The 12,754-nt window shown below is 43.6% G+C and overlaps 1 long non-coding RNA gene across 1 annotated transcript in view; it reads left to right on the top strand.

The window, feature by feature from the left end:
- The window catches only part of LOC132448944 (uncharacterized), a 34,937-nt gene extending 23,425 nt beyond the window's left edge, over positions 1-11,512 (top strand). Inside the window, exon 4 of the long non-coding RNA XR_009523455.1 lies at positions 10,811-11,512. This is a non-coding gene — a long non-coding RNA (uncharacterized LOC132448944). The remainder of the gene's footprint in view (positions 1-10,810) is intronic.
- Positions 11,513-12,754: the final 1,242 nt, after the last annotated feature.

Raw genomic sequence — 12,754 nt, 5'->3', positions numbered from 1 at the left:
CCTAGGTTTCACATCTCAATGGCGGGGGTGAAAAAAAAAAGATCACCTTAATAAATCACATCTGGTTGGTTCCAAGTAGCGTGTTGGCGTACGCGCTGCAGCCTCAGCAAATAATCTATATTTACTACCGCCCGTTTCCACAGGAAATTGCCTGGGTAGGGTGAGGCAGCAGTGGGGAAGTCCCTCCCTAAATCTCCAACGAAGTGACAGTTTAGAAAAAAAAGAAAAAGTGTGTCTTTGACATGTCGCGCGAGCACATCGTGTCGGTAATTCCGCCACACCAGCCGCGGCGGTGTGATCGCGACACTTCAAAGCTGTGGAAAATGCTCTTTCCGTGGTCATCTTTAAAAATCAGAGGGTGAATAATTGTGTGGGGGGGGGGGGGTGGGGGGTGGGAATGGGAAGCGTTAGATGCACTGTGTAATAACCCCATCTGTCACGGAACGATGGGAGGGACGAGGGAGAAAGAAGAGTGGAATCAACTGTTGAGTCATTGCATTTGCTTTGGTTTTATTACATCACACAGAACTAGGGCTCGGTATGGAAATGCATATGTGGGTGTCTCTGGGAGTCTGCAAGCATCCCAGAGTGCACGGCTCGCTCACGGTGTGTGTACCATATGGCAGATGTCCCAGAACCTCCTCTTTCCTCTTAATCGGCATGTGAACTCCCACGCCACATATTGTAATGTATACGTTGTGGACCGCGCGTTAATGAAACATTGTTCCACGTTTCTGAATGTGGTTGGAGGTCTCAGGTCTTATGAGGGGGGCCGGCACTTTGCATTGATTCATGGATTGATTTTTCAGGATTTCTGCAGGACTCAAGTGACCTTAGAGAAAGTGAGGACACAAAGTAGGCACTCGTATGGTCCTCTTGTCTGTGTTGAGAGACGCTAATCTACCAATTCGGACAGCATTTGTTTCTCAGGGTGACGGAATATAATATTTATACGCCTCCTCCGTTTCCAGACGACTTTGAATTCATGGAAGACGTGTGTAGAAGCGATTCACAACCACAATGTACAATTCAATTGATAACCACAAGCGTAGGGAGCGAATTTAGGAATGAGCCGGCACTTCAATCAAAGTTTCAATGTTTTGCGTGCGGCCCCCCTTTTCCCTGTCATTATTCTAGTCATGGAAGGAAGCCAGCAACAGCAGGACTGAGGGAGAAGGCTTATGAGCGAGCCTCATCTATCTTCACTACCACGTGACGGAGTGGGTTCAAGAGCCTCATTTGAAATTGGTAAGCAGCCTGACATATGTTCTGTGAACTGTTGCTTATTATAATGGGGGTGTACTTGACGTGTGCGCCTTGTGAGTTTAAGAGAAATGTGTTGAAGGATCTGGCTTGAAATGCATGAATTGATTAAAGTAATTGATCGAATTAATTACAATAACTGTAATTGAAACAATGAACGTTGAGCTTTGATGATTGCTTGTGTTGCATATATTTCTCAAAAGCAACATCATCTCGTCTAGTCGCACTATAATTTTTCATTTAATTGTTGAAATTGCCATTGTATCGATTTAAAGGCAAACATCCTATCAGTCACATCTATGACCATTTCATGCCTGAACAGACTATGGTTCTATAGCCTCTCACAGGAACAATATGGCAGGGAATGAGCAGTACAATATATCATTTCTGTGCTATTAGCTGTTTACAAGGTAATTATGCATTGTAATTGCCATACATTTCTCAAAGGGTCTTCCCTGCAAGCATTGCTTTGAGTCTAATCAGATATTCACTATGTTCTCAGTACCATTATTGCTTAGATTGCCTTGAAATAAACCATTGTTGATGACGAAAACAGCAAACGGAACAACAACAATCTGGTTGTAACCAAGCATAAAACCTGACTGCAGAGGCGGTTTCTAATGCAGATTGATATTTACTAGCAGGGTTTCGCTCGGTGGACAGACACGGGCTACTTGTCATGTATTAGTAACTAATGCATTTATTAGTAACTCGATTTCTGCCTTGGAGGTAGGGTAACCCTTCAACTATTGATGCCATTGTTTTTTTAAACCTGTGGTACGTGCACCACCGGTGGAACACCAGAATCCTTGATGGGACACCGGTGGGTTCTGCATGTGATTCGTATAGCATTTTATTCTCGAAATGGACGAAATTACTACGACACATCAAGTAATATATATTTTTTCAATCTATTTTCAATAGATGATTGAAAATAAATATATGACAATCATTGTTCGGTAAATATAGTATTATGGCTCGTTATTATTTCGAGTGTCGCTTTGTGCATTCCATCAAATGTTTTCCATTGTAATTTTCCATTGATGATTTGTGTTGATTTGTGTTTGCTGAATAAACACATGCTGACTTTTGTCTTACCACTTGTTCCCACTCCTTCAGCCATAATTATGTTTAAAGAGGGCACTGGCCTCTTTGAAAATTCATGTTGTTATTTGCTTTTAAAACAGTAGGAGCCGACGTCTGTACTATGACTGGACGTCGCATAAGACTGCATTTCTGTTTATCCTATCACTTATTTGTGATGATGTATTGCCTAATGGTATAGCAGTCTGGTTTCCATTTACATGGACAGGCTTGATCGGTGATCAGTGAACCCAATGCTGAGAGGGTTAGTGTTAGGGTTAGGGTTAGAGGAGATCTTTACCTCAACATGCACATTCTGCAAATGTCGGGCATATATATGCATATATATCATTTATATTTTATAATATTATACTATGTGTATTGGAATGCAGGATAAGTGTTTGAAGTCTGGACCTGCAGTGCCTTCCTGTGAGGCTGGCACTGCATCTCAATTAGTGCAGCGTTATAGCCATTTCGCTTTCTGATTGGTTCAAATTGGCTAATTATTCTGGCACCAATTTGAACCAATCGTAAACAGCGGTGGCAATTATGTGATTCACCAGGAAGAGGGGAGCCCTCCCTGAGCGGTTCTGATCAGTGTTTTCCCGTTGCTCAGTCGGATCGCTTTGCGTAGCTCGAAGTAAAAGAGACTTGTTTTTCGTAATTCGACGAAAGGAGAGCTTTTCTCGCTTGAGCCCCAGTATTTATTGATGTTTTGTGTGTTTACCCCCGGTTGTGCTCACACACGTTTGTCGATCAAACAACCTGACGTCCTATTATTGAGCCGATGTGTTTATTCGGCGTGGCTGGGCTGTGGGAGCCTCATTGTGGCTGCTGAATGATGACACTGTTCACCCAATATATTGAACCGCCAGTCTGCTTGTTCCCTTCAAATCTCTTGTTTCTCCCCTCGCTCCGCTGACTCCCGGGTAGAGCCCCGCTTCTCTCAAACGGTTGTAACATCACGGTAAGCAGGGCAACTTTGTTTGTTCCTAAAAGGGGAAACCTCCTGAACCACAAAGTGTTGAATTCATTTGGATTTTCATATTCTTACATGGTTTGGACCGTATTTATTATCTACTATTTGTACAGCAAATGTATTTGTTACATACACAGTCGTTATGACATACTATTGTGATAATATCGTGTTACCAAATGTTTGAAAACTATCTTTGAATACGTTTGTTCTGAGGATCCATGTCGATGTTGGGAACCGGTATATTGTAAGGTTTGCAGACAATGATACATGACGATGGTCCTCCGTGTTGGCATGCAGGAGATCCCTCCCTGACTGTGTGTGGAGACGGCTGGTCTAACCCGTGCACATTGATTGCTCAATATGAGTAACAGGTGTGCAGCCCGTCCCAACCTCAGAGTCCAATCAGTCTGACTCGGGCCAGATGAGGCTGCTCAAACCAGCCATCACCTACACACTCTCCACAATGTTTTTTATTATATCTTCCGTTATATCTTCCGTCACATGCGATTATTATCTTCCCCTTTTTGAAGATGTATATCGCACATTAAATATGCAACCTAAACGTGAGATACCTGTTTGGTTCACAGACCTTTGCGCGTCGTATATATCTATAAATACGCAGCCCCCAAAAACCACAGCAACAAAAGGAAGCAAAGGCATTTGTTCGTACACACACTGGTTGGACATTTACGAGGCTCTCTACACTGCCTGAGTCAGCGAGCCACGGCACACACGGTATCGACAATGTACAGAAAATAGGGCAGGTGGGAGAGTTAAGGATTCACAGCCACCCATAAAAGAAAGACGGAGCACCAGTGATTTACATTGGATTACTTGGAGAGCAGACACTTTTCCTTCCTTCTAGCATAATATGCAACAGTGCAAGTAGAGTTGGGGATGTGATGGCTCTCTGATGCGTTGTCTATATGTGGCGGCCATCTGTTCATAAATATTCCTCAGCGTTGGCATTTAACTTGTCTTTTTCCACTCTAAACATGGCGAGTGTAATCTCGAACCGAACAACGAATGTCTCCTGTTCTGCGATTAATGACTAATGTTGATAAGCAGCAGGCCCGCTGATTTAGCATGCTAAGGGTTGGTCAGATACAGAAAAGAGCCATCATGTTGAGTGGGCCAGCAGGAGAATTGTAATGTATTGTGGCCGTCCATTACTGTGTTCTTCTCACGAAATAGACGTGCAATTAGTGTGTCTTCCTGGCTTGCAGAGTGGCTATTTCAGACCTACTACAGCGCAAAATTGCCACACACGTTCTTTCTTAAAGCACCATGTGAGAATTGTTTTCCCGTATGCCGATGGGACAAAATATAAATCAAACAAGCCACTATATAATAGAAATAAACATCACTCTGCATTTCAATGATATGTGGCGGCACATACCAGATTGTTCCAATACATCCAAGTGTTTTAAACATAGACCTACGCTCAAGTTAACTTTGGACTTTCAAGGTAAGACTGGGGCCACCGTGATGCTTTAAATAACAAGCAAACAACACCTTTAGCTTTGTCCACATGCTTGTTCCCCCTTCTGATTGCCTTTCGCTAATGAATGCAAAGATCCAACGCCAGTGATTAATGGCAAGGGCAGGAAATTAAAGCCTGCTAACAAGGGGTGTCATTGTCCCCTAACTCATTCCACGGTTACCTGGGACAGGCCTGGCCATTTCTTAATTACTCCAATCAGTACTGACGCACCATTCACACATCCAGACAAAGCGAGCCACAACAAGACAACTCCTGGAACCCTGTGCACAGATAAGCGTTGACTTGATGGTCACATGACCGGGCCTCTGGGGTGGCAGATTAAAAGATTCTTAACCTTGTCATGGGGGAGATGGTGGGTTTGGCTTGAGGAAAAGACTTGTCTAAATGTAAATAAGTGGAGCATTTCTCTCCCCCGCTTGCCTCCCTCTCTCCCAGCGTCCCTCCGTGTACTTTCAGCTGTAATGGATAACACTGCCAGCTGTGTAATTACTCAATGTCTCCCCTCTGGACTGTTTTCATTACTCCCTTTAGAATGTGTCTGGGTGTCAGAGCAAAGTGGCTTTCACCCCCCACCCCCTCACCCTACGATCCCCAGCTCTCCCCAGCCCTCTGTCCTTTCCTGCTTCCTGCTCCGTTTCTCTTCTTCCTGCGTCCTGAAGGAAAGTGACGGACCGTGCAGGGAAGTTTAGGCTAAAGTTTTGAACGGTCTATCCCTCAGCCTCCGCCGTCCGCCAGAGCGCTCAGCTGCCCTTTCACGTTTCAGCCGTTCGGTGGAGCCGCCCTGCTCTCCGGTCCCATCCCACTCATAATCCGTATCATCGCAGCGCTCCGAGTCTAAATATCTTTGACCAAGCTGCGCTGGAGCTGACCTTCGATCGCATGTGCAATCCCAGTCCGATCTCCTCTTTTTTTTTTCGGAAATCGGTTGCTATGGTGACTTGAACCAAGTTCAACTGTTTTGTTTTCGAGAGATGAAAGTGAATCGCGGACCAAAGGTTGCCATGTCCAATGGACTCTTAATCCTCAAGCGATCAGGAGCGTTGCATTCGATTGATGTTGTTGGGGCAGATTAAAGTACATTTCAGAAAGGAGGGCAACAACCAGCTGTGCACCTCAGCATGGCAGCGAACCTCACGGCACGGGGACAGCGACGCCATGCTAACCCCTTGCCTCGTGTGTCTTCTTTGACAAGGCGTGACCGTGATGCGCGTAGCGTTTAATTGCTTGTTATGGATTATTGTGGGCCAAATGGAAAAGTGGGGGTGGCTTGGCACACACACTGCAACAGTAGAAGCACATACTCGAAATGCCTCCTTACTCAAAATCGTGCCATTCTGAATCAAAAGAGCTGCAAGTTAAATCCCACCGTTCATTCCCATCATTGCACGTCAGAATGTTCTACTAAGAAGTGTACTTGGTATGCAGAAGCGTCATTACGTTTCTGACAGACACACAAGCCAGAGTAAGGCCCAATCTCAATACTTCCCCTTACCCCTTATCTTCCCCCTTACCCTTGAAGTTGCTCGTTCATGTGAGAGCTAGTGGTGTCTCAATACCCAATTTGATCAAGATTAAGGGATAAGATTGAGTGCTATGTACCCCTTATTTTTAAGATAATTTGAGAGCTCACTTGCTCCTCCAAGGGCTATCCCAGAGCACATAGCGAAACCGGGAATTTTCAAAAAAACATGGCTGCTTGATGCGAGGAATATTTTACAGCTATCTACACAACTTTTTATATGTTTATAATGACTCGGTTTGATCTGAAATGTGCTACACGAACGATGCATAGTATTGTAGGTCTTAACTGAAGCTTTCAAACGGTAGTTTTAGGATACAATTAGCGCGTATACCACCACTCCATTGGCTTATATGGTAGCTTGCCAGCTAGATGCTAGGCCTGCTGCAGCGGATTCAAATTGTATCGGAATCCGTTCGGTTCGTTTACCACAGTTCGGAGCATTCTGGAGATCCGCGGATTTCGGTTTCATGAAGGCATTGCCTTATGTAGCGTTTTTCTACGTCCGATACAAAAGGGTGTTTAGGACTTAGCGGAATGCATTCTCTCCAGTGCTGCCCGAGCCAATGAGACGTTTCCCGCCCCTCCCTTCAGCCTGTCAGCGTTCAAAACAAACTGGGCTTTAAACTTCGTTGCGCTCGTCGCCAGAATTCTAAGCCTCGTCGGCCGTTATCCCTTACATGTTACACTCAGTGCACCATGTTTTCAAATGCATTTAGGGGAACATTTATTGCACAAAAAAGCCTTGCAAGTTGTCTGATTGCAGTCAATTAACACATTGCAAATAGCCTGTGGGTCTCATTCATTTTTGTGTTTCTCCCCCAAACCTTCCGTCAAAAAAAAGTCTGCCTTTTTACTATCACGGACATGATCCGAACCGTATCCGAAACCGTTATCTGAACCGAACCGTGGACACACTGATCCGTTTCACCACTATGCTACACACACCCTCAACTCTTCAACGATGGCGGCAGCATCTAAGATATATATATATATATATATATATATATATATATCGCTCTTCTTCTCTGGCTTTTATTGGCGTTTCGGCGCTCTGGTGACGGGGCAGCCAGCTGGCGACGATGAATGATGACGTACCCGAAACCGAGTGGCGTCTCATTTCATAGGGGAAAGATCTCAGCCCTTGGCCCTTACACTTGCAAGTGCTAGGGTTAAGACAAAGACAAAGACAAAGCAAAAGGGGCAAGGGGAAGAATCGAGATTCGGCCTAAGTCTTGACATACACATTTTCAATTCCAGGGGTGTGCTCTCACCCTTGCACTATTGGCTATAAACACTTGGCTGCCCCCCCCTCAACCCTCTGGGATTTCTTTATTTATTTCCCTATTTTGAGGTCGGGTATCTCATCCAGATGATGAGATGTCTACCCACTAGGGGGTAAAGAAACAACATAGGTCTAAGCTGTATTGACCTGTGGGTGAACCGTATCCCAAACTGTACAGATGGTGAAATTCTTCCTGAAACAACTACCATCATACCATCACATAACGGCAGCTTTCAAAATGTAATATCCCAGGCATGTATATTTTGCCAGATCTGTGGACTTGAAAGCGATGGATACATTATTGCCTTGCATCTCATGAGATCAACAATCAATGTGCTTCACAAGAAAGTCCAAGCCTCCTCTCCTGATAGGGCTAACTCCCTTCTCCACAGCCACTATAAGATTCAATCCTCTCTACCGGCAGAACTGTCAGGTTCACCGCCGCACCTGCTCCAGTCAAGGGCACGCTGCAGCCAACGAAAGGCACATCATCCAACCAGCAAGGGGGATTACCACCTGTCTGCTTCTGTCTGTCACCAAGCAGACAATCTCCAGCAACTTCACTAGATATGTCCATCAGGTGGCCCTCCCTCAATCACAAACAAATCCTCGGTGTGATGAGTATAAAGCACCAGGTGTACTGTGGCCTCCTCCCTCTCCGACCCAGCCAGGACTCCTATTGTGTGGATGTTGTGAAGCAGCCACCGCTCCCATTAATCATGTCTGCTTGCATTTTTTATTTATTTATTTTGGTTAATTTTTACATCCGCAGTGGTGTGTGTTGCAAAGCTCATAAATGCTAATTAGGTGCATTCATTTGTATGCGCACAAACGCACACACACAGCTATTATTTATAGTTCTCAGACTTCTTAACTTTTCCCTCTTTATTTTGAGAATTCGGATACCATTCGATCATTCCCTGGTGTGCATCGCCTTGAGATGCACAACAGGCAGAATGTATTGCTTTTCTGCTTTTTTTTTATATCCAATAGAAAAACATTTGAAAACAACAATTTGTTTTTGTTCTGAAATGTTTGCAGGTGATCTCTCGGTCGAGAGGGGGCACGCCATGTCAAGCCTTTAGAAGTACAGGTATCAACCAGAAATAGAATGAAAGAAATAACAAGAGAGAGATAGAATGCAGGACTTAATAGCCATCACAACACAAGCGCAGTGAGTGATCCTTTTAGGATCTTTTGATACTTACTAATACTTTAGTAAGTATTAGGCTGTTTTATATGGTAGTAGTAATAATATGGATGATAATCGTCGTTATCCATCAAATCAATACATTCTTCCCGTATGTTTTGGTGAAAGATAAAAAAATAAACATTTTGTGGAAACTTTTATCCAAACGTCTTAAAAAAACAATAAGACCATTCATTTTTACCACGGGTGGCCACAGTGGGAATGGAACCCCTAAACCTTATGGAATAAATGCCATGAGCTACAGAGGACCACGATATATTTTTAATGGGGGAGTTCTATAAGGGGTCAACATAGGATTTATAACTTCCAGAATGCCCTTGTTAAAAGCCTGCCAAACATGTGGCCTTTAGGACCCCTTACCACTCCGACCAGAAATTAAAAATATCCACCCCGGGCCAACGCTTTCAGGAGTCAAACTTCGGTTCCCTCTTTTTCTGGCCCAGATCTGTTGCTAGTGTATGCTCTCTTGCTCTTCCTCTCCCTTTAACCGGTATAAGAACAGAACTGCATATGTCCTTCCCCTAAGGGTACGCAATCTATACGGAGCGCAAAGGTCCAGAGAAGGGATTCAAAAGCCAAAGTCTTAGTGCACACTATTGGCCTATACATTTTTGATGCCTAATGACACTTTGTGCACCAGACCCATTATCTATGCACAAACTCTTCCTTACAGCTTTGCTTACTTGTAGCAAGCAAGTAAACAAGCTATTTATCTTAGCTAAACTAACTACAGCCTCTTTTTTTTCATGAGTCGTTTAATGTTGATATTGTGTGCCTAAACAAATGCAGCGGCCAGTGGCACTTGCAGGTCATTTACTACTCAAGATGCTGTCACATTATGCTAAATTTGGGCTGACTAGCCGAAAAGCCCCTGCATGACACTCTCTCCTGTTTACAGGCCATTTACTGCTGATATCCAATGTCGTACGAAAACAGGCAGTTATTTATAGTTTCTTTAGTGCTTTTGTTGTCAACGCACATCATTATGTATGGATTTGTTCCTTTCCCTCCATTCAGTACTCCTTACCAGCCTTCTTAACCTTCGGTCCATTACCTTGCATTAAAAATAACTTTGCACATTGCGGAACCCTACATGGATATAGTTTTCATTAAACACGAACAAAAACATTGTTGTTTTCATGTTCCACTCATTTGTGATAGGCTATCATCCAAACTGCTAGCTTTGTCAGATGGGAGGAAACTATAGAGATGCATTGCCGCATTTAAAAAGCTGCTATTTCTGAGAAGTTCATGCAGCCCATGCAATAGTACCACCACCAATAAATCGCAAATGGAAGCAGAGTTGCTAAGCAGAAGCAGCGAGAGATAGGGCTGCAGGGGCATTTGGCTCCATCTGACAGTGCCTTGTAAGGTTAAACGGCCCGGAGACATTCAGGCAGACAGTCGGATGGAAAGCCTGATTGGGAGTTTGAAATAAAAGCGCATAATCAGATTCAAAATAAAAAATGCTAAAACTGACAGCAGCTAGCCATAGTGTTGTGTTTGTGATTTGCACTGATGGATGCACATGCATGCAGAGTCTTGTTTGCACAAATGGGATTGGGTGATTTGAATCCTCTGTCAGGATTAATGCCAGCCGTAGATTTAAGATTGTGACTGTCTGGGTTTTAGGGCTGTGACTAGCAGAAGTGATTACTCAGTCATCCCCATTCTTGACGAAATATGACACGAGTTCATTCAATGTATGTCAACGTCAATCTAGCCACATCAAATAGGCTTGTCTTGTGTCAACAATAATAAAGAGCACATTCTCCTAAAACTGTCAAATGTGGCAACAATTAAAATGGAGAATATTGCCTCCTCAAGGTTGCCTGTGTATCTTTATTAACTCATGGAGAGTGGCACTTGTGACGTGTCGTGAAAATCAAGTTTTACGTATGCTTTTCTACGGGTGTGAAACACATTCTGACAATAAAACGAAGTATGCTAACTTTGTGTTTCGACAGGGTAATTACTCGGTGCTGCCATCTTGACGCTGCATGTTCAATGGTCAACGGGGAGTCTCTTGTTGTCTGAGGGAACCTCACACCCCAATCGAGGCCGGCTTAAAAAACGGATCCCCCAGCGTGTGTGGAAAGTTCCAATTATAACCGGCTATGCTAGCTTTTTAGTCAAGAACTGCATGGATGGAGGTGGTGGGTGGGTGGTCCTGTGGATACCAGAGGAGAATGACAAAGGGGGTTATCACTGGCTCAGCCAATTACCCCAAAAAAAGAGACAGAGGGTGGAAAGAAAGAATCCATCAAACACACAATTATGGAGGACATGGGACTGCCGACGGACAGCCTTGTGTCAGGCTGGGTGAGATGCACCCACGCTCCGCAGTTGTACAGAAGGACGACTACAATGCAGGATGGTTCAGCCCCCGTCTGGCTATTAAGATGCATAGTGAAACGGGGTCAGGGCGGAGGTGTGGCAGGGGTCTGACGGCGTTTAGTAAACGCTAATGATTCTGATCCCTTAGATTAGGAATGCGACTCAAATGTATTTATTTGTGGTGACTGATTGATGCAATATCATTGTTGTAAAGTGTGATACTCGTGATTTAAAAATATAAAACGCCGCCTTTTTGTAAACCTGAGCAGTTCAGAGTGCAAGCCTTAAGAACGGAGAGTTGCATATGAGAGCGTTTCACTTGTACATTATTGAAGCTTTGTTGTTCTGAAATGTTTGCAGGTGATCTCTCGGTCGAGAGGGGGCACGCCATGTCAAGCCTTTAGAAGTACAGGTATCCACCAGAAATAGAATGAAAGAAATAACAAGAGAGAGATAGAATGCAGGACTTAATAGCCATCACAACACAAGCGCAGTGAGGGTTCTCTTTGCTGCTTCAGCATTCATTTTAAGTGTGGGATAAACTGGAGGAAATGCTTGAGGGGACTATGAGGGAGGGGCTTGAAAAAAGGGGGAAGGGCTTGAGGCAAAAGGGAGAGAGGGGCTGTTTCCCAAAGTGAAGGCTGCAGCCTTGCTAGGACGCGTCCTTGCTAGTCGCGTCCTATGGAGATGAGACTAGAGTGCTAGCTCGAGTGCTTCCTAGCGTTTGTAACGTTCAGACTTTGGAACGACTTGGTAGTGTGGAAGCGCTTCCGCTTTTTAATACTGCGTGTCCGCTTGTAAACACATGTGCGCTTATGAATAAAACATGGCAGCAATCAAGCTGATCGATATTTATTTGACTTTTGTCTGTTATGAATGTGGTCATGTCTCCTTTGCATGGAGCCTCTTTGGGGAAGTCACAAAAGCTTTGTTGCGGTTGATCGAATCGTCTTTATTAAAATCCATTCAATTTTTATAAAACTAAGTGAAGTGTTCTGAGAACTTAATTCATGCAACACATTTACAGTACGGTTGATTACTATTATGCAGGGGGACAAAGAAAGAGATGATAAACATGTATTTATTTGGATATATTATTTAACGATCTGATTCATTCATTCATATATGCCTACAATCTACCAGTGCTTTGAACACATATGTATATCATATAAAATACAATTATATACGTTCATTCAAAATGACAAACATTTCAAATGATCGGTTGTGCATTAATTTTACAACATTGGATAGTGGCACTATCCCTTCCACCGGTAAACAAATGTTTGCGCGCCACCCTAAGGCGCACAAAAGCCTCCATTTGCTGGGCTGACCCTAAAAAAAACGATTCAACACAAACATAAATAGGTATACATAAATAATGTAATCTTGTGAGCGAGTAAATTGACATTGGTGACAGTGGTGTTTAACACCAGCTATGTCCATGCAAAATATAGCAACGTATCATTAAGTTGCAAAAACGTTTGAAAAGTGGCACAGGTCTTTAGGCTTGATTATTTGCATTAACATGATGAATCTATAAAAAGCTATACGGCACAAAATATTTCTGAAAACTA

The sequence above is a fragment of the Gadus macrocephalus genome, chromosome 20, assembly GCF_031168955.1.
Source record: "Gadus macrocephalus chromosome 20, ASM3116895v1".
NCBI classification, from domain to species: Eukaryota; Metazoa; Chordata; class Actinopteri; order Gadiformes; family Gadidae; genus Gadus; species Gadus macrocephalus.
This window is presented reverse-complemented; position numbering and strand designations above follow the sequence as displayed.